The following is a 22,828-nucleotide window of genomic DNA, read 5'->3' on the forward strand; positions in this document are numbered from 1 at the left end:
TCTGAATGCAAAGGACCCGGGGTCCGCGACCCTGCTTCCGACCAGGGTCACATAGCTGAGACCCGAGAATTTGCCGGCGTGCTAGACCCGGCAAATTCCCGAGTATAACAATCCATGTTTTAAGGATATCCATGCCTGAGCACAGATGGTCAAATCAAAATAACCAAGGTAATAATTCATTCATCTGTGCTCAAGTATGGCTCTGGGTTGCAAGGAAAAACATGCGATATTGCGGTTCATAATGTGGCGTACCGGAATGGCACATCAATGCCATCGACAAGAACTGAATCACACCCCAAATCAGAGACGTGTATGTGTGTATTTCATAGGCGATAGGTGGGTAACGTATACTGACTTATGCAAGACTCAGCAGCCTCGTTTGCTAATTGGATGTTCACTTGTGTGGAGATGTATTACATTTTTATTTAAAGAGGACAAGTGTGTGTATCTATAGCTATATATTATACTTGTGCATTAACCCCGGCACTCACTGAATCCACAGCGGGATATAGCTTGCTCCTGTGCCTTCCCCATCCGGGGGTCTCCCTCCGGTATATGCAATCAGAGAAACAAAGAGGCGGCACTCAGAGACTTGAAAATTCAAAGTGTATTCACTTGTTGTGAATACACTTTGAATTTTCAAGTCTCCGAGTGCCGCCTCTTTGTTTCTCTGATTGTGTATATATATATATATATATATATATATATATATATATAAAAATATATATACCGTATTTGCCGGCGTATAAGACGACTGGGCGTATAAGACGACCCCCAACATTTCCACTCAAAATATAGAGTTTGTTATATACTCGCCGTATAAGACTACCCCCTTCCACACACCAAATAAAACGTAAAAGAACATCAGATTTGTGACATACTGTATATTATGACCTGATAAGAGATTTGGATAGGGAGTATTTATCAAGGTATGCATAAGAAGGGGGGAGGGGGCGAGGAGAAAGTTGTAAAATTTATAAAAGTATACCCCTGTGTGCATTTAGTGTTACCGGTTTCACATGAGTGCCATTAGTATTAGTATTAGTGCCATTACAGTACCTGTCATTGTCACCATTGTACGGCCACAACGCGACTGCAGCGCCTCCGGCCAGTCCCTGCATCTCCCTGTAATTGGCACTAGTGACCCGCCGCGGCCGCACTGGATATCGCGCGATACTGGATGGTGAGTAGAATGAGGTGGGCGGGCATCGGGAGGCCACTATGGGCACCGGGCGAGTATCGGAAGGCCACTATGGCAGCTATGTCTATCCCAACTGAAGTGCACCCGGCGTATAAGACGACCCCCCCACTTGGAGGCATGTTTTTCAGGGCAAAAAAGTAGTCTTATACGCCAGCAAATACTGTACATACATACAGGTTGAGTATCCCATATCTAAATATTCCGAAATACAGATTTTTTTTAGTGAGATAGTGAAACCTTTGTTTTTTGATGGCTCAATGTACACACACTTTATTTAATACACAAAGTTATTAAAAATATTGTATTAAATGACCTTCAGGCTGTGTGTATAAGGTGTATATGAAACATAAATGCATTCTGTGCTTAGACTTGGGTCCCACTGCCATGATATCTCATTATGGTATGCAATTATTCTAAAATACGGAAAAATCCCATATCCAAAATACTTCTGGTCCCAAGCATTTTGGATAAGGGATACTCAACATGTGTGTGTGTGTGTGTGTGTGTGTGTGTGTGTGTGTGTGTGTGTGTGTGTGTGTGTTTTATTTATATATATATATATATATATATATATATATATATATATATAGTGTGTATACTCACTCACCTATTCCTAGATTTGGGGTGCAACATGGTTTGTGACCACATTGTTTAAATAGAAATCACAGGGGCTCTGCACTCGCTATATTAACTAGCAATGGGGGTCATTCCGAGTTGATTGCTCGCTAGCTACTTTTTGTAGCCGTGCGAACGCATAGTCGCCGTCCACAGGGGAGTGTATATATGCTGTGCAAGGGTGCCATCGCTTTTGCAGCCGAGCGGTACAAAAATAGTTTGTGCAGTTTCTGAGTAGCTCAGAACTTACTCAGCCGCTGCGATCACTTCAGCCTGTCCGGTCCCGGAATTGACTTCAGACACCCGCCTTCCAAACACTCCCAGAAAACAGTCAGTTGACACCCATAAACGCCTTCTTCCTGTCAATCTCCTTGCGATCGGCTGTGTGAATGGATTCTTCGTTAAATCCATCGCCCAGCACCGTTCCGCTTTGTTCCCCCTACGACACGCCTGCGCATTGCAGTGCATGCGCAATAGTGACCTGATCGCTGCGCTGCGAATAACTGCAGCGTGCGATCAGGTCGAAATGACCCCCAATAATAATAAACAGTAGAATTTTAAGCCTGCAGCCCCCCGGCAAGGGAACCCTGCCTGCAGTAAAGTGGGGTCCCTTGCTGTGGGCTGCAGGCTTAAATGCATTGATCAATACATGAACTAAAACTCCACTGTTTATTATTATTATTATTGTTAATATAGCGAGTGCAGAGCCCCTTTGAGATAGATATATATATATATATATATATGTGTGTGTGTGTGTGTGTGTGTGTATGTGTGTGTGTATATATATATATATATATATATATATATATATATGCGCATAAATATCAAATTATTATTATTATTATTATTATTATTATTATTATTATTATTATGCTAAAGTTTGTTTCATTTGTCAGAATTTTGGATTCCTCTTTGATAAGACTTATTTGCATGTAATAGACTATCTATCTGCTTCATTGCTGCTGCAGGATAGTCTCCCTGCTAGTTATACTGTTGGCTGCATAAAGGCTACAGGTTTCAGCTTTCCACATCTGTTTTGTACACGATTGCTTACAAGTGGTAGACTGTTCTTGCCGGGCCTCCAGTTTGTACAGACGCCCTTCACTGTGCTCACAGAGAGACAGCTAAATGGTCCTTGAAATCTTCCAGAAAACAGAGCATAAAGTTTGTGTCTCCAGCTGGAGAGCTCTTCAGCTAGTGCCACACTAAGCAGGGCAGTTATCTAATCAGGGCCTCTATGCCTCACCCTCACTAATTCCGATACAAGAGTAGTGACAATGAGCGGGGCTCGTCTAACGAGTACATAAGGGTAGGCAGATGGTCCAGAAGAGTGTAAATGTTTCAGTTCTGAATCCTCATAATTACAGGAAAGGAATGGAGAGAATGGCCTGAAAAAGACAGAGATTGAGAACTGTTGCTTGGTTTCGGTACCCCAAGAGGGAACGGCTATTCTGCAGGGGCAATGGACTTGAAGTATTGAGGCTAAACTGGATATTGGTTTATGTAAACATACACTGGTGCAAAAAAAGAGATGTTTTTTTGTTGTGGACGTGTTTTGGGAACAAAAAGAAACTGCTTGAAATGCAAATTCTCTTGCACAGCGCACAGACAGGTGCAGCCTCTCTTGCTAAGGGAGACTTCTGTGTCTTTGCGTTTTACATATTCAATTGTGATGAATAAGATGATCTTCACACAGTGTTATTAATTTGTCTGTTGGCTGATGGTTGAAAAGCAACTTTTGCAAAGAACTGTAACTGTGTTGCAAGAAAACAATGTAAAAACATTAGGCCTGGTTGCCTGCGAAATTTTGTTGTCATGGTTAGAGCTGGGAGGAGGGGTGGGGGAGGGGAGAGGAGAAAGCATGGACTACTATCTTCTAATGGGGCCCATACATCAGGGGAGGATCAGGGCATTTCCCGTTTTGGGGAGGATCAGGGCATTTCCCGTTCTCCCAGTGCATGGGAAATCTTTGATTTGCCGATCCCGGACAAAAAATTATCGGGATTGGCGAGTCGGGGATTGTCCGCCAATTAGTGGTTTTGATGGGCGGATCTGCGTCGGCAGAACAGGGAATGGTGGCTCTGATATATGACCCGCATAAGACTTATTTGATATACAGCGCTGTTAAAATGAATTATCCCTACTCAGAGCATGCTGGAGCTAGTTCTAAAACTCGTAATTAAGTGAAATGTGGCCAACAGAGTGAGCGAGCAATTTATTTAAAAATATACATATATTCATCACAAATTTTGTGCGATGTGGGAATGCAAATCACTTTAAGAGATCTACAATATTTCATGTGTCCTCCATTGTGGTCAACAACAGTTTCCATATGAAGAACAGCATGCGTTAAAGCAGAAGGTCAGGTAGAATAGCCAGCACATGGCGTCTGATGCTGTCTTTCAGATCTGATAGGTTATAATATCCTTCACAGTGCACCTGGTTCTTCAAAAACTCCTAGAACCAAAAGTCACATGTGGTGAGGTTCGGTGATTGGTGTGGCCATGGTGTCTGAATGCAGTGGCTGATAACCTGTTCTTAGTAGAGTGTGCCTTAGCAATTGAAATTATCTAACCCCATCGCGCCTACCATGCTCGCTCTCCAACACCATCCACCTTGCTGTGCTTTGACTACATACAATGGAAAATATTACATGCACGTCTTGTTATTCACTTTGAGCAAAATGCTCCTGTATTATGTACGAATAAGAAATTATTTAAACCTTGTTGTACTTTATGCCACTAGAATCCTGTATAAATAATAATAAAAGGCTGACATTGCTCCTCACCTCTACGGTGGAATTCAAGTGTTTTGCGCACCAGCGGGCACTAGATGGCGCCCAGCGGAACAATTTAAGTGTTGCTACATTTAGGCACGCACAGACGCCGCTGCTGAGATTACTGTTATGTCATTTTAACGGGCTGGTAGCTAGTATAAATAGTATGTGGACTAATGCATCTCTGCTGTAAATTATATTGTGCATTTAAAAGATTTCTATGAAAACTATGTACTCACCCTTTAATTGGACAGATTCTATAGAACTTCAAACTGTGTCAAATATTTCAGTGCCCTCTAGTTGGTAGCTATGGATGGGGCATGGGGTCGGACACTGTTCCACGACCGTATAAGAGAACAAAATTGCAGAACATGGTTTTATACAGGTAACAGGAATCTGGGGTAGCTTCTATTATATCCCTGTTTCACAGTAGGGTTATATTATTACTGTACCAAATGATGTTCCAGTATATGTATCACAGGATCTTCCTCTTATTTTGTACAGTCACTGAAGGGTTATGTATGACTCTACAGGTGCCCAAACCAATGTCTTATAAAGGTTTTCCTAGGGTTTTAATCAGGCTTTAAGTATACACAGGGGATAGAGAGCTGTGGCGGTTCTAGGTACTTTTGGGGACATGGCCTAATCACAAGAGGCACGGCCATGACCCGTAAACCATTTTGTATGTCGTAGAACTGGAAATTTGCATATGTGCAAAGGATTTGTGTTGTAGACATCGCTTCCAGTTCTTCACAAGCTGAATTGATGTTACTAATCATCGGATGAGCATCGGAAAGGATCATGCTATAGAGGCAACCGTTGCAATCCCGGCTTCCAATGGAATAAGCCATTACATCAAATCGGGAACATCGAATCTTGCCAACCAACGGTTTTCAAGGGCAGCCTACTCTTTCCGGGAGAAGTCCCAAAAACGTGGAAGTCTCCAGGCCACAGTTGTATGCCTTTACTGTACACCGGTTCCTACACGGAGGTAAATGGTTACAACTCGGAAGGCAGTAGTGCGTTTCTTAGTAGTCATGTAATGCTTACATGATGTACCGGCCAACATTGTAATAATATCATTAGCTAAGAAACGGAGAGCTTAGAAACGTGGCTGAAATCTAATCCATCTGTGCAAGACACCCAATTCCCAGCCTCACCTTAGCTGACCCCGCTGCTCAATCTACATGGAATTAGCCGTTGTTTCAATTACAGTTAGACCTGACATTTTTTATTTTTTTTATTTTAAAAGAGCGACTCCCAAACCTCCAGCCTTTTACATTTTAAACTGACTGTTTTTTTATTTTTTTTGTTTTTTTCCCCCTCCCAGTGTATGATGGTTAATTAATGTCATGACATAAAATAAATATATTCGCAGGGGTGTGTAGGCGGGACTGGGAATCCGGTACGCCATGCCCCGTGGGTTCACCGAGAAGACAGATTAAGGTGACAAAAGCCAAAATAGCTTCTTCTTTTTTTCTCTCTCTAATGCCCTTATTTATCAATGAGTGATAAATTTCACTGTGAGTAATAATTTGCACCAGCCAATCAGCTCCTAACTGCCATGTTACAGACTGTGTTTAAAAAAAATAATAATATTTTAAACCTACCGGTAAATCTTTTTCTCCTAGTCCGTAGAGGATGCTGGGGACTCCGTAAGGACCATGGGTTATAGACGGGCTCCGCAGGAGACATGGGCACTACAAAAGAACTTTAGAATGGGTGTGCACTGGCTCCTCCCTCTATGCCACTCCTCCAGACCTCAGTTAGAGAAACTGTGCCCAGAGGAGATGGACAGTACGAGGAAAGGATTTTGTTAATCTAAGGGCAAGATTCATACCAGCCCACACCATTCACACCGTATAACTTGTGTTATATACGAACCAGTTAACAGTATGAACAAAAAAACAGTATCAGCTAAAGACTGATCTCAACTGTAACATAACACATAACCCTTATGTAAGCAACAACTATATACAAGTCTTGCAGAATTTAGTCCGCACTGGGACGGGCGCCCAGCATCCTCTACGGACTAGGAGAAAAAGATTTACCGGTAGGTTTAAAATCTTATTTTCTCTTACGTCCTAGAGGATGCTGGGGACTCCGTAAGGACCATGGGGTTTATACCAAAGCTCCAGACCTGGCGGGAGAGTGCGGATGACTCTGCAGCACTGATTGAGCAAACACGAGGTCCTCATCAGCCAGGGTATCAAACTTATAGAACTTTGCAAAAGTGTTTGAACCCGACCAAGTAGCTGCTCGGCAAAGTTGTAATGCCGAGATGCCTTGGGCAGCCGCCCAAGAAGGGTTCACCTTCCTAGTGGAATGGGCCTTTACCGAATTTGGTACCGGCAATCCAGCCGTAGAATGAGCCTGCTGAATCATGTTACAGATCCAGCAAGCAATAGTCTGCTTCGAAGCAGGAGCGCCAACTTTGTTGGCTGCATACAAGACAAACAGTGCTTCTGTTTTCCTAACTCGAGCCGTCCTGGCTACATACACTTTTAAGGCCCTGACTACATCCAGGGACTTGGAGTTCTCCAAGTCGCCCATAGCCACAGGCACCACAATAGGTTGGTTCATATGAAATTATGAAACCACCTTAGGCAAAAATTGAGGACAAGTCCTCAACTCTGCTCTATCCACATGGAAAATCAGATAGGGGCTCTTGTGAGACAAGGCCGCCAATTCTGACACCCGCCTTGCAGATGCCAAGGCCACCAACATGACCACCTTCCAATGAGAAATTTTAATTCAACCGTTTGAAGAGGTTCAAACCAGTGAGATTTTAGGAACTGTAACACCACGTTAAGGTCCCATGGTGCCACTGGGGGCACAAAAGGAGGCTGGATGTGCAGCACTCCCTTTACAAAAGTCTGGACTTCTGGGAGAGAAGCCAATTCCTTCTGAAAGAAAATAGATAGGGCCGAAATCTGTACCTTAATGGAGCCTAACTTTAGGCCCATATCCACTCCTGTCTGTAGAAAGTGGAGAAAACGGCCCAGATGGAAATCTTCCGTATGAGCATTCTTGGCTTCACACCAAGATACATACTTCCTCCAGATACGGTGATAATATTTCGCCGTCACCTCCTTCCTAGCCTTTATCAGAGTAGGGATGACTTCCTCCGGAATACCTTTCCCAGCTAGGATTCGGTGTTCAACCGCCATGCCGTCAAACGTAACCGCGGTAAGTCTTGGAACACGCAGGGCCCCTGCTGCAACAGGTCCTCCCTGAGAGGAAGAGGCCACGGATCTTCTGTGAGCATTTCCTGAAGATCTGAATACCAGGCCCTTCGAGGCCAATCTGGAACAATGAGTATTGTCTGCAATCTTTTCCTTCTTATGAATCTCAATATTTTTGAGATGAGAGGAAGAGTAGGGAACACATAGACCGACTGGAACACCCATGGAGTCACCAGGGCGTCCACCGCTACTGCCTGAGGGTCCCTTGACCTGGCACAATACCTCCGAAGCTTCTTGTTGAGGCGTGACGCCATCATGTCTATTTGAGGAAGTCCCCAAAGACTTGTTATCTCTGCAAAAACTTCTTGATGAAGTCCCCACTCTCCTGGATGGAGATCGTGTCTGCTGAGGAAGTCTGCTTCCCAGTTGTCCACTCCCGGAATGAAGACTGCTGACAGAGCACTTACATGATTTTCCACCCAGCGAAGAATCCTGGTGGTTTCCGCCATTGCCACTCTGCTCCTTGTCCAGCCTTGGCGGTTTACATGAGCCACGGCTGTGACGTCTGATTGAATCAGAACCGGTAGGTCGTGAAGAAGATTCTCCGCTTGTCGTAGGCCGTTGTATATGGCCCTTAATTCCAGTATGTTGATGTGTAGACAAGCCTCCTGGCTTGACCATAGTCCCTGAAAATTTCTTCCTTGTGTGACTGCTCCCCATCCTCGGAGGCTCGCGTCCGTGGTCACCAGAACCCAGTCTTGAATGCCGAAACTGCGACCCTCTAGAAGGTGAGCACTCTGCAGCCACCACAGGAGAGACATCCTGGCACTGGGGGACAGGCTTATTTTCTGATGTAATTGTAGATGGGACCCGGACCACTTGTCCAGAAGGTCCCACTGAAATGTCCTCGCATGGAACCTGCCGAAGGGGATGGCCTCGTAGGCTGCCACCATTTTCCCCAGAGCTCGAGTGCATTGATAATCTGACACTCTTTTTGGTTTTAGCAGGTCTCTGACCATGTTCTGGAGTTCCTGGGCTTTTTCCATTGGGAGAAAACCCCTCTTCTGTTCCGTGTCCAGAATCATGCCTAGGAATGATAGCCGAGTCGTTGGAATCAATTGTGACTTTGGTAGATTTAGAATCCAACCGTGCTGCTACAGCACTCTCAGGGAGAGCGACACGCTTTTCAGCAATTGATCTCTCGATCTCGCTTTTATCAGGAGATCGTCCAAGTACGGGATGATTGTGACTCCCTGCCTGCGCAGGAGCACCATCATTTCCGCCATTACCTTGGTGAAAATCCTCGGGGCCGTGGAAAGCCCAAACGGCAACGTCTGAAACTGGCAATGACAGTCCTGAACAGCGAATCTCAGGTACTCTTGATGAAGAGGATATATGGGGACATGAAGGTATGCATCCTTTATGTCTAGCGACACCATAAAATCCCCCCCTTCCAGGCTGGAGATCACTGCCCGGAGTGATTCCATCTTGAATTTGAACTTTTTCAAGTACAGGTTTAAGGATTTTAGATTTAGAATGGGTCTGACCGAGCCATCCGGTTTCAGGACCACAAATAGGGTTGAATAGTACCCTTTCCCCTGTTGGACTAGGGGAACCTTGATCATCACTTGCTGTTGACACAGCTTTTGAATTGCAGCTAACACTATTTCCCTCTCTGGGGGAGAAGCTGGCAATGCCGTCTTGAAAAATCGTAGAGGAGGCACCTCTTTGAATTCCAGTTTGTAGCCTTGGGATACAATTTCCATCGCCCAAGGATCCACGTCTGAGAGAACCCAGACCTTGCTGAAGAGTCGAAGACGTGCCCCCACCGGTGCGGACTCCCTCAGTGGAGTCCCAGCGTCATGCGGTGGATTTAGTAGAAGCCAGGGAGGACTTCTGCTCCTGGGAACTAGCCGTAGCAGGCGTTCTTTTCCCTCTACCCTTACCTCTGGCAAGGAAGGAAAATCCCCGACCTCTCCTGGACTTATGCAACCGAAAGGACTGCATCTGATATTGTGGAGTTTTCTTTTGCTGTGGGGGAACATAAGGCAAAAAAGTAGATTTACCCGCGGTAGCTGTGGAAACCAGGTCCGCGAGACCTTCCCCAAATAAAACTTCACCCTTGTAAGGTAAAACCTACATATGCCTCTTTGAGTCGGCATCACCTGTCCATTGGCGGGTCCACAGGGCTCGCCTAGCCGAAATCGCCATGGCGTTGGCTCTAGAACCTAGCAGCCCAACGTCTCTCTGAGCGTCTCTCATATATAAGACTGCGTCCTTAATGTGACCTAAGGTCAATAAAATGGTATCCCTATCTAGGGTATCAATGTCAGCTGACAAGGTATCTGTCCAAGCCGCAACTGCGCTACATACCCATGCCGAAGCTATTGCTGGTCTAAGTAAAGCACCCGTATGTGTATAATTAGATTTTAAGGTAGTTTCCTGTCTGCGATCAGCAGGATCCTTGAGGGCTGCCGTGTCTGGAGACGGTAGCGCCACCTTCTTGGACAAGCGCGTTAAAGCCTTGTCTACCCTGGGGGAGGATTCCCACCGCACCCTGTCCTGTGCAGGGAAAGGGTACGCCATGAGAATTCTCTTGGGAATCTGCAGTTTTTTTGTCTGGAGTTTCCCAAGCTTTTTCAAATAACGCGTTCAGCTCATGAGATGGGGGAAAGGTTACCTCAGGTTTCTTTTCCTTAAACATGTGCACCTCGTGTCAGGGACAGAGGGGTCATCTGTGATATGCAAAACATCTTTTATTGCAATAATCATATAATGAATACTTTTGGCCACCCTTGAGTGTAACCTTGCATCATCGTAGTCGACACTGGAGTCAGAATCCATGTCGGTATCAGTGTCTGCTATTTGGGATAGATGACGTTTTTGAGACCCTGAAGGGCCCTGTGACACAGTCAAAGCCATGGATTGACTCCCTGCTTTTTCCCTGGACTCTGCTTTGTCCATCCTTTTATGCAATAAGGTAACATTTGCATTTAAAACATTCCACATGTCCAACCAATCAGGTGTCGGCGTTGCAGACGGAGACACCACAATCATCTGCTTCACCTCCTCCTTAGATGAGCCTTCCGCTTCAGATATGCCGACACACTCGTACCGGCACCCCCACACACACAGGGATATGTTTATATGGAGACAGTTCCCCAATAAGGCCCCTTGGAGAGACCGAGAGAGAGTATGCCAGCACACACCCAGCGCCAACCTGACACTGGAAACAAAATTCCCAGATCAATAGCACTATTATATATAAACATATGTATATAATACCCTCACTGCGCCTTACAAGTGCCCCCCCCCTCTTTTCTGCCCTGTGTCACCGTGTTCAGTAGGGGAGAGTCCGGGGAGCCAGCTTCTCTGCAGTGCTCTGTGGAGAAAATGGCGCTGGTTAGTGCTGAGGGATCAAGCCCCCCCCCCCCCCCCCAGAGGCGGGCTTCGGTCCCGCTCAATTTTGTAATACTGGCGGGGGATTATAATATCTACTGCCTCCGCAGCCTATATATATGTATTTGCCAGTCCTAGAGGTTTATTATTGCTGCCCAGGGCGCCCCCCCTGCGCCCTGCACCCATCAGTGCCTGCAGTGTGTGTTGCGTGTGGGAGTGAAGTCTTCTGCCGCCTTTGAAGTCTTCTTTCTTCTTATACTCACCCGGCTTCTATCTTCCGGCTCTGCAAGGAGGACGGCGGCGCGGCTCCGGGACGAACGGCAGGGTGAGACCTGCATTCCAACTCCCTCTGAAGCTAATGGTGTCCAGTAGCCTAAGAAGCAGAGCCTATCAGTTAAGTAGGTCTGCTTCCCTCTCCTCAGTCCCACGATGCAGGGAGCCTGTTGCCAGCAGTGCTCCCTGAAAATAAAAAACCTAACAAAATTCTTTTTTCAGAGAAACTCAGGAGAGCTCCCCTGTAATGCACCCATTCTCCTCTGGGCACAGGATCTAACTGAGGTCTGGAGAAGGGGCATAGAGGGAAGAGCCAGTGCATACCCATTCTAAAATTCTTTTGTAGTGCCCATGTCTCCTGCGGAGCCCGTCTATACCCCATGGTCCTTACGAAGTCCCCAGCATCCTCTAGGACGTAAGAGAAATACAGTAAGGAGCCGATTGGCTGGTGCAATTTATCACTCACAGTGAAATTTATCACTCATTGATAAATAAGGGCATAAATCTGTCACCTTTATTTCTCCATGAAAGTACCACACAGAATAAGAGAGCACGCCGTGCGGCCGGCAGTCGCTGGTAATAACCGAGAGGACTCGTTTTGCTGAACCAGGCGCTGTGCGTATCACAGCAGCCGGGGGAAGAATGAAGCAGAAGGGTATAAAGTACTTTTGATATCACAAAGGAGCATTTGCATCTAAGTAGCAAGAAAAAATTGGGTGTATTACAAAGAAAGAAGAGACGATGCGAGATGCTGGAGTAAGAAGTGGCCGCGCCGGATGCCAGACATTCCAGCCTGGCTGATGTCAGACTGCACATATTTCCCAGGCTGTGGTCAGAACAGGGAGTTTCAGACACTTCTGCTGCTCACATATTTGCAGAGTTTGGATAACCCCAAGATTTCAGGAAGCCCCAATATGTCTCAGCTGCTAGAGAAAAAGAGGATTGCAGCTGTTTTTGTTTTATGACCTAATCAATATTGATAATTCGGTGTTATATTCTGGCTTCCGCCCCTATTTATCTGACATCTTGGCCTATCATTACAAAGTACACCTTTAGATGAGTTATAACACCCACAATGTATAACCCGCGATGGGTATGAGCTTATAATACCCACAATGCTAGGCGAGCCGCTTAATATTGCCCTATTCCTACTGTATGTGTTACTTCTCTGGTGGTCTGTTACAGAGAGGCATATTCATCACTGTGCCCCTACAGAACCCCCGGTAAATGGTTTATTTTGTATCACACTCGCCGCAAGTTTCAGTGGGTGGCAGATACCAAACTACTAATATTGCAACTGCTTAGGGATGGCCGTCGATGTGCTCACCATCGATGTTGAAGCTGTGAGTGGTCATCGATGGTGACCAATTGTGACACAGGAGACCATCAATGATTTCATACACCAATGGTCATCCCTATTCTTTCAGTGACTGGCTTTGCGGGTGTCAGGGGCGGAGCTATATTCTGTGTCCCGGCACATTGGGCAAAAAAATAATAATATTATTATAAAAAATAATAATAATAATCTATCTATCTATCTATCTATCTATCTATCTATCTATCTATCTATCTATCTATCTATCTATCTTTCTAACTATCCGTATCTATCTATCTATCTTTCTGTCTATCTATCTATCTACATAGGCAAATACCACTGACTCATCACAAAATCTCCTGAACCATAAGGACTAAGAACTGGAAACTTGGACAGTAGCTTGCTTTTGTGACATAGGCACCCACTAAGAAGGGATTTAAAAAAATTCCACCTACAAAGGGGTGAGATGATTATTGGGAATTCCCCCCCCCTCACAGAGGAGAAAAAGACAGCCCACCCAGCCGGGACTATAAAGAATGCATGGTCGCGGATGGGGGAGTACACCATCAGGGGCAGATTGGGAACAAAAAGCGGCCCTGGAAACATTTGTACTAGTGGCCCCACATGGGCAGCACCAGAGGTGTAAGGTCTATCCATGGGCCATGGCAGCAGCACCCTCCCCCCAAGACTTTCCAGATAGTGGGCATGTCCAGCATCAAGGGGGAAGTAAAAGGAAATAAAATTAAATATTATGAGCACATTATATGATGCACCTTTAGAATTTAGGAAACTATATAATTCTTTAGAAAGATATATTTTCTTGCTTATTACACCAACCGCGTATCCCAATCACTATTCACTCAATCTCATATGTCAGCCAAGCAGGCAGACAGAGCATACACTAGATCATCTGCAATCACAGGCTAAGTGGCAAAGTCATTTTCATATAAGCAAATTATTTTGCATCTTATTCATTATGTCTATAAATAGGACCACATGTCCTCAAACAAAACAGGCCCCACGGGTGTGTCGGCCCACTGGGGATCTCCCCTGTAGGCCCTATGGCCGGGTGGTAGTCATGTGACCGCCGGTCGGCTGACCGACAGTCACATGACCTCCTCCGTGAGCCCGACGGCTCACTATCCCGATGGTCGGCATGCCGATCAACAGGGACTATTTCCACTCGTGGGTGTCCACGACACCCATAGAGTGGGAATAGAACCCGTGGCGACCACAGGTCGCCACCGAGCCCGCAGCGTGGCGAGCGCAGCGAGCCCGCAAGGGGCTTGCTGCACTCGCCCCTCCCCGCCGGGATCCCGGCATCGGTATGCTGCCGGGATCCCGGCGTCGGTAAGGTGACCGGCGGTCAGGAGACCGCCGGTCACCCGTACTACACCCCTATGGCCAATCCGCCTCTGGACACCATACTCTGTTCCTGGACTTCCTTGCCAGTGGCAGTTGCAGAGCAGTCTATTATTCAAATAGGGGAGCAACATCAACTGCCACCCCTAAACACTGTCAAACATCGCTGGGTGTGGCTCCCCTATTTGAATAATGGACTGCTCTAAAACTACCACTGGCAAGGAAGTCCAGCCTTATGGTTTACGAGATTTTGTGATGAGTCAGAGTTATTTGACTTTTATATGTATAGATTTCAGATATAAGTACTTAACCATCCTATTCAGGGGCGTTTTAAGAGAGGAGGGGACCCGCGTGCAGCTTTCGTTGCAGGTCTCTTCCTCTCCGGCAGCTAGTAGACTCTGGCATAGTACCAGAGTCTACTGCGCATGCGCAGGTCTCCGGGAACATGGTGCACGCGCCTTGTTTCCGGGGACATCTCCAGTGCGCATGTGTAAATCACTCGGAAATGGGCGTGGCGGCCATTTTTCAAGTGATCTGTGCCCGCACTGCAGGGCTGTCGCTGCAGGACTCCACAGGGGTAAGTATAATCTTTGGGTGCACTGTGGGCCCCCTCGGACCCAGGGGCCCTTGTGAATCGCACACACTACACCCATTATAGAAACGCCTATGAAACTATTTCCAGTCAGGAGAGGATAGTGTCTCAATTATCAGAGGTTAACCTGTCACTTGACCTAAACATTGCCAAACCCCTCAGAGAGCAATAGGAGGAAAGAAGAGAGCGATATTTTGACTCTTAAATGCATTTCTGATCTGATCTTCTGTGAAAAACTGACCAGTTACCTCAAGGTATATCCCTTTGTCCATAAAATGAGACACCGAAACTACAGATTCCCATACAATAAAATCAGTATATAATATTATTATTATCCTTTATTTATATGGCGCCACGTGGGATCCGCAGCGCCCAATTACAGAGTAAACAAATAACCAAAACGTGAAGACAGTGACTTACAACTCAATACAATATAGGACAAGTACAGGGTACACAAACATACTGTAGCTGCGTCAGTAAACAGCACTGAAATAAGTATCGGTATGGCAGAAAACCGAGGGATTTGGTGCCATCAAAGGGAGTATTGAAAAGGAGATAGGTTAAGTAAGAGACGTGAAAGAGGGCCCTGCTCGTGAAAGCTTACATTTTAAATATATATATATATATATATATATCTCTGTTTGTACTCTGCCATCTGTTTCCCTTCCATCCATGGCAAAAGTAAAGTATTCAACATCAGCTATAAACCTTCGATAATTATGAATCATCGATGGTCGATGACAATCCCTACAACTGCTCCAAAAAGCATTCCGGAGTTTGGTAAATCTGCACCACTCGCATCCCCCATAGAAACCTGTGGGGGCTGCGGCTGCTGTTGGAAATGGAGGGACTGCAGCAGATATTGAAGATATCTGCTGCGGTACATCCTTGTTACTTTGAGGTGATACATAATATTTGTGGGTATCCCCCCAAAAAGGGGTGTTTTCTGGGAATAGGTCACCAATATGATTTGATAAATTGGCCCCAAAGTGCCAGAGTCTACTTGGTGCATGTGTTGTTGAAAGATGGGGGTGCACGGAGAGCTTGATCAATTGGAATATGAATAGGGCCCCAGGCTAGTGTATGGGGGCCGCATTCCAATTCGGGGATGAGCAGTAAGCTGGTGATATTGGTGAACTCTTCTGCATTAAACTTTTACATGAATAGGTGAAAAAGAATATATTGGAGTGCGCTGTCAAAAGCTGCTGGTGTAGGGGGTGGTAATTCCCCAAAGGAATGTGAACAGTAAAAAATGGTAGTCACCAGCGCTGTGTTGCTTGAAAAATATATAGATCAATAGATTAGATCAATAAAAAATCTAGGACGGTAGGTTATGTTGAAAAAGTATATACAAGTATATTTAATAGAAACAATGGGGTAAATTTACTAAGATTCGTATTTTCCCGTTTCAGGTCAAAGTTCAATCACGAATGACATCGAAAGTGTAAAACTGCAACTTTTTGAATTGATTACGACTAATTTACTAAGCTGTCGTATTCGGGTTTTTCTTTTGTTCCGATGTCGATGTCATTCGTGGTTTTTTTTCTATTTTTACGGCAGTGATTAGCAAAACACTGCCGACTTTTTTACAATGAATCTCGGCCGGATCTGTGTGATCCGTGCTGGGGTTCATTTTTTTTGTTTTTTTTAAATTAAACACTGTCAAATATTTAAAAAAAAATTGCGTGGGGTCCCCCCTCCTAAGCATAACCAGCCTCGGGCTCTTTGAGCCGATCCTGGTTGCCGAAATATGGGAAAAAAAATGACAGGGGTTCCCCCATATTTAAGCAACCAGCATCGGGCTCTGCGCCTGGTCCTGGTTCCAAAAATACGGGGGACAAAAAGAGTAGGGGTCCCCCGTATTTTTAAAACCAGCACCGGGCTCCACTAGCTGGACAGATAATGCCACAGGCGGGGGTCACTTTTATATAGTGCCCTGCGGCCGTGGCATCAAAAATCCAACTAGTCACCCCTGGCCGGGGTACCCTGGGGGAGTACCCCTTCAATCAAGGGGTCCCCCCCCCCCCAGCCACCCAAGGGCCAGGGGTGAAGCCTGAGGCTGTCCCCCCCCCCCATCCAATGGGCTGCGGATGGGGGGGCTGATAGCCTTTGTTGTAAAAGAAAAGATATTGTTTTTAGTAGCAGTACTACAAGTCCCAGCAAGCCTCCCTCGCATGCTGGTACTTGGAGAACCACAAGTACCAGCATGTGGCGGAAAAACGGGCCCGCTGGTACCTGTAGTACTACTACTAAAAAAATACCCAAAAAAACACAAGACACACACACCGTGAAAGTATAATTTTATTACATACATACACACATACATAGATACTTACCTTATGTTCCCACGCAGGTCGGTCCTCTTCTCCAGTAGAATCCAAGGGGTACCTGTTGAAGAAATTATACTCACGAGATCCAGGGGTCCAGGGTCCTCGGGGAATCCAGGTGTAATCCACGTACTTGAAAAAAATAACAAAACGGAGAGCCGAGCCACGCACTAAAAGGGGACCCATGTTTGCACATGGATCCCCTTTTCCCGACTGCCAGAAACCCAATCTGACTGATGTCTAAGTGGGTTTCTTCAGCCAATCAGGGAGTGCCACGTTGTAGCACTCTCCTGATCGGCTGTGTGCTCCTGTACTGAGTGACAGGCGGCACACGGCAGTGTTACAATGTAGCGCCTATGCGCTCCATTGTAACCAATGCTGGGAACTTTCTGCCCTGCGGTTGACCTAAAGTGACGTCACCGCTGAGCAGAAAGTTCCCAGCATTGGTTACAATGGAGCGCATAGGCGCTACATTGTAACACTGCCGTGTGCCGCCTGTCAGTTAGGACAGGAGCACACAGCCGATCAGGAGAGTGCTACAACGTGGCACTCCCTGATTGGCTGAAGAAACCCACTTAGACATCAGTCAGAGTGGGTTTCTGGCAGTCGGGAAAAGGGGATCCATGTGCAAACATGGGTCCCCTTTTAGTGCGTGGCTCGGCTCTCCGTTTTGTTATTTTTTTCAAGTACGTGGATTACACCTGGATTCCCCGAGGACCCTGGGACCCCTGGATCTCGTGAGTATAATTTCTTCAACAGGTACCCCTTGGATTCTACTGGAGAAGAGGACCGACCTGCGTGGGAACATAAGGTAAGTATGTATGTATGTGTGTATGTATGTAATAAAATTATACTTTCACGGTGTGTGTGTCTTGTGTTTTTTTGGGTATTTTTTTAGTAGTAGTACTACAGGTACCAGCGGGCCCGTTTTTCAGCCGCATGCTGGTACTTGTGGTTCTCCAAGTACCAGCATGCGGGGGAGGCTTGCTGGGACTTGTAGTACTGCTACTAAAAACAATATCTTTTCTTTTACAACAAAGGCTATCAGCTCCCCCATCCGCAGCCCATTGGATGGGGGGGGACAGCCTCGGGCTTCACCCCTGGCCCTTGGGTGGCTGGGGGGGGGGGACCCCTTGATTGAAGGGGTCCCCACTCCCCCAGGGTACCCCGGCCAGGGGTGACTAGTTGGATTTTTGATGCCACGGCCGCAGGGCACTATATAAAAGTGACCCCCGCCTGTGGCATTATCTGTCCAGCTAGTGGAGCCCGGTGCTGGTTTTAAAAATACGGGGGACCCCTACTCTTTTTGTCCCCCGTATTTTTGGAACCAGGACCGGGCGCAGAGCCCGATGCTGGTTGCTTAAATATGGGGGAACCCCTGTCAATTTTTTCCCCATATTTCTGCTACCAGGATCGGCTCAAAGAGCCCGAGGCTGGTTATGCTTAGGAGGGGGGACCCCACGCAATTTTTTTTGAAAAAATAAGCACTTTCCCACCCCTTCCCACTGATATACATGCACGGATCTCATGGATCCGTGCATGCCTATCAAATCACGAATAAAAAAAAAAGGTCTGTTTTTTTTTTAGCACTTTTTTACGAGTTGTAATTTTTCACGGCAGTGTTTGTTTGTTTTTTGCTTTGCACTTCTTAGTAAATGACCGAGATTCATACTTAAACAGCCGCGTTTTGACCGATGGTGTATTCATTCGTGATTTTTTTCCTAGGACTTCAAAATATTACGAATGCCCTCATCACTGCCGTGATTATTGCTTAGTAAATTACCGAGATGACACTTTGATGAAAAAACGGCATCTCGGTCAAAATCGGGAGCTTAGTAAATTTCCCCCAATGTCTTAAAAACACAGGGGGGGGCCCTGAGGTGCCGTGCAGGGCCCTGAGGTGCCGTGCAGGGGGCGGGCCAGAGGCGTAACGGGGGCGGGACAGAGGGCGGGGCGGGCGGGGCTTCCAACCAGCATCATTTAAGCCACGCCCCCGCTGTGTAATACCGCGATTACCGGCATTATACAGCAGGGGGCATGGTTACGATGACGCGATTCAACAAGAATCGCGTCATCACCTGCCCGGACCGCCCACTTTACTCGTTAAGTGGGCGGCGGGCAGGGGGTGACCCCCGTAAATCGGGAGACTTGCCTGCCCTTCCGGGGGACCGGGAGGGTCACCCATTTTTCGGGAGCCTCCCGGCCATTCCGGGAGGGTAGGCAAGTATGACACACACACACACACACACACACACACACACACACACACACACACACACACACACACACACACACACACACACACCTTTATTTCTCTCACTCACTTTTCTCATTAACTTTACTGATCTGGCTGGCAGTGGCAGGAAGGATGGATCTATTCTGTACAAGTCTGGCTCTTGTCCCGTGTAGCTCCGCCCCCTGCGGTCCCATGCAGCCTCGCCCCCTCCTCGACACGTAGCTCCGCCCCTTTTTGGCTGAACCCAGCCGTTGTCCTGGGGACTCTGGAGGAGGGAGGAGGCTGCTACAACGCAGCAGCAGGGGAGAGAGGCGCCGCTGGCAGCTTGGAGGTACTGCAGCTCAGAGCAATGACAAGCAGCTCAGCCGTCCGGGCCGCTTGTCATTGCTCGCTGGTGGGAGGCAGTGGGCCGGACAGGATCGGTTTGCGGGCCGCATCCGGCTTGCGGGACGTATTTTGCCCACCCCTAATCTAGAGGGTTGTAATGATGTACATGTTGATATGTGAATTTGTCAGTATCTATCCAGTTTGTTCTCCTTGTACCTACGTAATCTTGCTGTATGTAAATAATACCCCTTTCACATCGCACAAATAACCCGGTATCGACACGGCATATTGCCATGTCGAAACGGGTCAGTGTGCGATGTGAAAGCTCCTTTGCAGAATTAGCGGGTCACCTGACCCGGTAATTCAACCCGGTAAAAAAGAAGGGTTATAACCGGGTTGAATACCGGGTCAGGCGCAGTGTGAATGGGAACTGTTCCGAAGCGACACGGCTCCCATTCACAGCATAGGGAGAGGCGGCGCAGGAGATGAGCTCATCTCCCAGCGCCGCCTCCACCCCCGCCCCTGCTGCTGCTGCACCCCACGCTGCTATGGCAACCGACCCGGTATATTGCCGGGTCGGAAAGCCAGCAAAGGAGCGCAAATGCCGGATCCCACCCGGTAAGGACACGTAGGATCCGGCATTTGCGATCTGAAAGCAGCATAAAGGTCTATTTACTAAACATTGGAGAGAAATAAAGTACCAACCAATCAGATCCAAACTGCCATTTCTCAAACCCAGACTGTAACATGTCAGCTAGCCGCTGATTGGCTGGTACTTTATCTCTCCCCAAGGGTTAGTAAATAGAACCTCATAGATATATGTTGCATCCCCGTAACATGACAAGAAGGAAAAAAAAAGTACCCACATGTATAAAGCGATCTCTGCCCATCTCCCGGGTAAGACACATTATAATACGTTGTGTTCTGTGGATACTGCCGTCATTTTGGTCAAGCTGCAGTTACTATAGGGATACCGTAATTCCTTTTGTATTGTGTATTGCTGTAGAACTTTGGGAAGTCACACAGGAGATGACTCATCGCTGACATAGAACACAGCAGTAAAGGGGTTAACAGCGCCTGGCGCTGGTGCGGCGCGTGACTACCCCGGCAGAGCGGACTCTTTCACACCAGAAGAGAGGGCACCGCACACAGTTCCCCTGGGCTATCACAACAAGGGCAGTCTGTCAGGAGCCACAGCTGGGGGAAAGCTGTGTCATCCGAGACCTAGAATGTTTCTTTATATCTGTGTGTAAATCTGCAGATGCAATTAGTGTCAGGGAGAAAACACACCAACAGCGCCGAACGTCCTCATTCCGCTCCACAGGAGTCCTTGTAAGCTATGTGTGAAGCTGCATGGAGTGGGGATCTTCCATACATCATACCATAACCGGATCAGGACCCCAGGGGGCCCTAGGTAACTGGTTGGAACCCATTCGTACCTTCATTCCTACTCAATTCTCAAAATATCTCCCAACCTGTCCCTTTCGCTCTTCACAAGATCTACATCTCTCATCCACACTCATTACTCGCTCCTATGCACGATTGCAGGACTTCCTTCGGGCTGCACCGACTATGTGGAATGCCCTACCACCCACAATAAGACTCGCCTCTAGTCTCCAAACCTTCAAGCGTTCCCTGAAAACTCACCTCTTCAGACAAGCTTATCACATTCCAGACCCACCCACATAACCTTCATAGCTTTCCTATACAATTGTATCCCCACAGTACAATCCACACATATCCCCCACATATTTTCTCTTTCTTCACTTTCCCGTCCTCCTGACCCTGGTTCATCATTGCTGTGATGTGATATCATGTAACCCACCTAGAACCTTTGCAATCTGGTGGACAACTATGCAATAGATAGCACCTATCCTTGTGCAACAATGCCTATTTCCCCATAGATTGTAAGCTTGCGAGCAGGGCCCTCCTACCTCTGACTGGTATTACCCTGTTTTGTCTTATTATTGTGTCCAGTTGTAAAGTGCAACGGAATTTGCTGCGCAATATAAGAAATTTGTCTGCAAAGAGCGACATAAAAACTGGTTATGATAATGTGGGCCTGACGGTGCTAGGGCCTGTAGGCCGGAGCCTAGACTGTCTATCGGGTGATCCAGCAATGCACGGCAGAACCTTTGCTGCAGTAGCTGGGCATTTGATGGCAATCCTCACTCAGTATGTATGTTCTGCCCATATCCGTGCGCAGTGTCGGACTGGGGCATGTAGGGCCCACCGGGGGAATGCAGTGGTTAGGGGCCCATGTTTAGGGGTGTGGCCAGTCTCTAGAGGGGGTGTGCCCAGCCACCACATTGGTTTGCCTAACCATTTTGTAAGTGTTGGTCCCCTAGATAAATATATACAGTAAATACTGTAGTGCATGCATGATAATGTACTAGATTAGTAACAGCACAGTCTGGAACCTGATCCCTAGAGGAGGGGGTGGGCCACCAGGCAGTAGGGCCCACCGGTGGTTTCCCCTGTACCCCTGTGGGCCAGTCCAAGCCTGTCCGTGCGGTCGGATCATTCTGTGGAAATATCCGGCTTCTGGTTTTTCGTTTTTTAAACTGACAAATGGAGCCAAACAAATGCAGCGGGAACTGTCCGGGGTAGCATAAAGATCTGCTGATAACACTTACAATGTCATAAGCTCATCTGCCGTGGAGATATTGAACATAAAGTTGTCGTCATGGGGGGAAGATATGTTCATGCACACAGCAGGATCCTGTCAGCAGCCCAAATGAATTGCTCTTGGCTTCTTCTGGCTTCCTCTAGCTACTCCTTGCAATAAATGTCTGATAAATCGGAACAATAGCTGGCACTCATCAGCATACAAGCACAGGGGGGCAGAGCACTGCTTCTCCCAGCCCTCATGCCCTGTGTAAGTGGTCGTTCGCTGCCTCTCCAAGGCTAACAGGCAGCATCATTAGATTTGGGACCGGACCACCCATGGCACCCCGAGAACGCGATGGGGTGCCCCAGTGTGTTACGGTAGACAGTTTGGCATCAATTAAAGCAAACTTTTTTTTTGCCATTTTTGATTCATCCATCCATTGTGGTTCCTCCTCTTCTTCTTTGCTGAACCAGAACTGCAAGCCATAACAGGGCTCTGCTGTCTGTATACCTGCCAGCCCCCACGCATAGGGGACAGTGGCATCCGTCACATCAACATCCCGCAGTTACTGCCGGAGTTTCACAACTGGATACAAGGATGACAGCCATC

The 22,828-nt window shown here is 47.0% G+C and overlaps 1 protein-coding gene across 1 annotated transcript in view; it reads left to right on the forward strand.

Moving 5' to 3' along the window:
- Nucleotides 1-22,828, forward strand: part of BCL9 (BCL9 transcription coactivator) — a 511,737-nt gene that overhangs the window by 210,078 nt on the left and 278,831 nt on the right. The gene's annotated exons all lie outside the window — the stretch shown is intronic.

This window comes from Pseudophryne corroboree, chromosome 2, assembly GCF_028390025.1.
Source record: "Pseudophryne corroboree isolate aPseCor3 chromosome 2, aPseCor3.hap2, whole genome shotgun sequence".
NCBI classification, from domain to species: Eukaryota; Metazoa; Chordata; class Amphibia; order Anura; family Myobatrachidae; genus Pseudophryne; species Pseudophryne corroboree.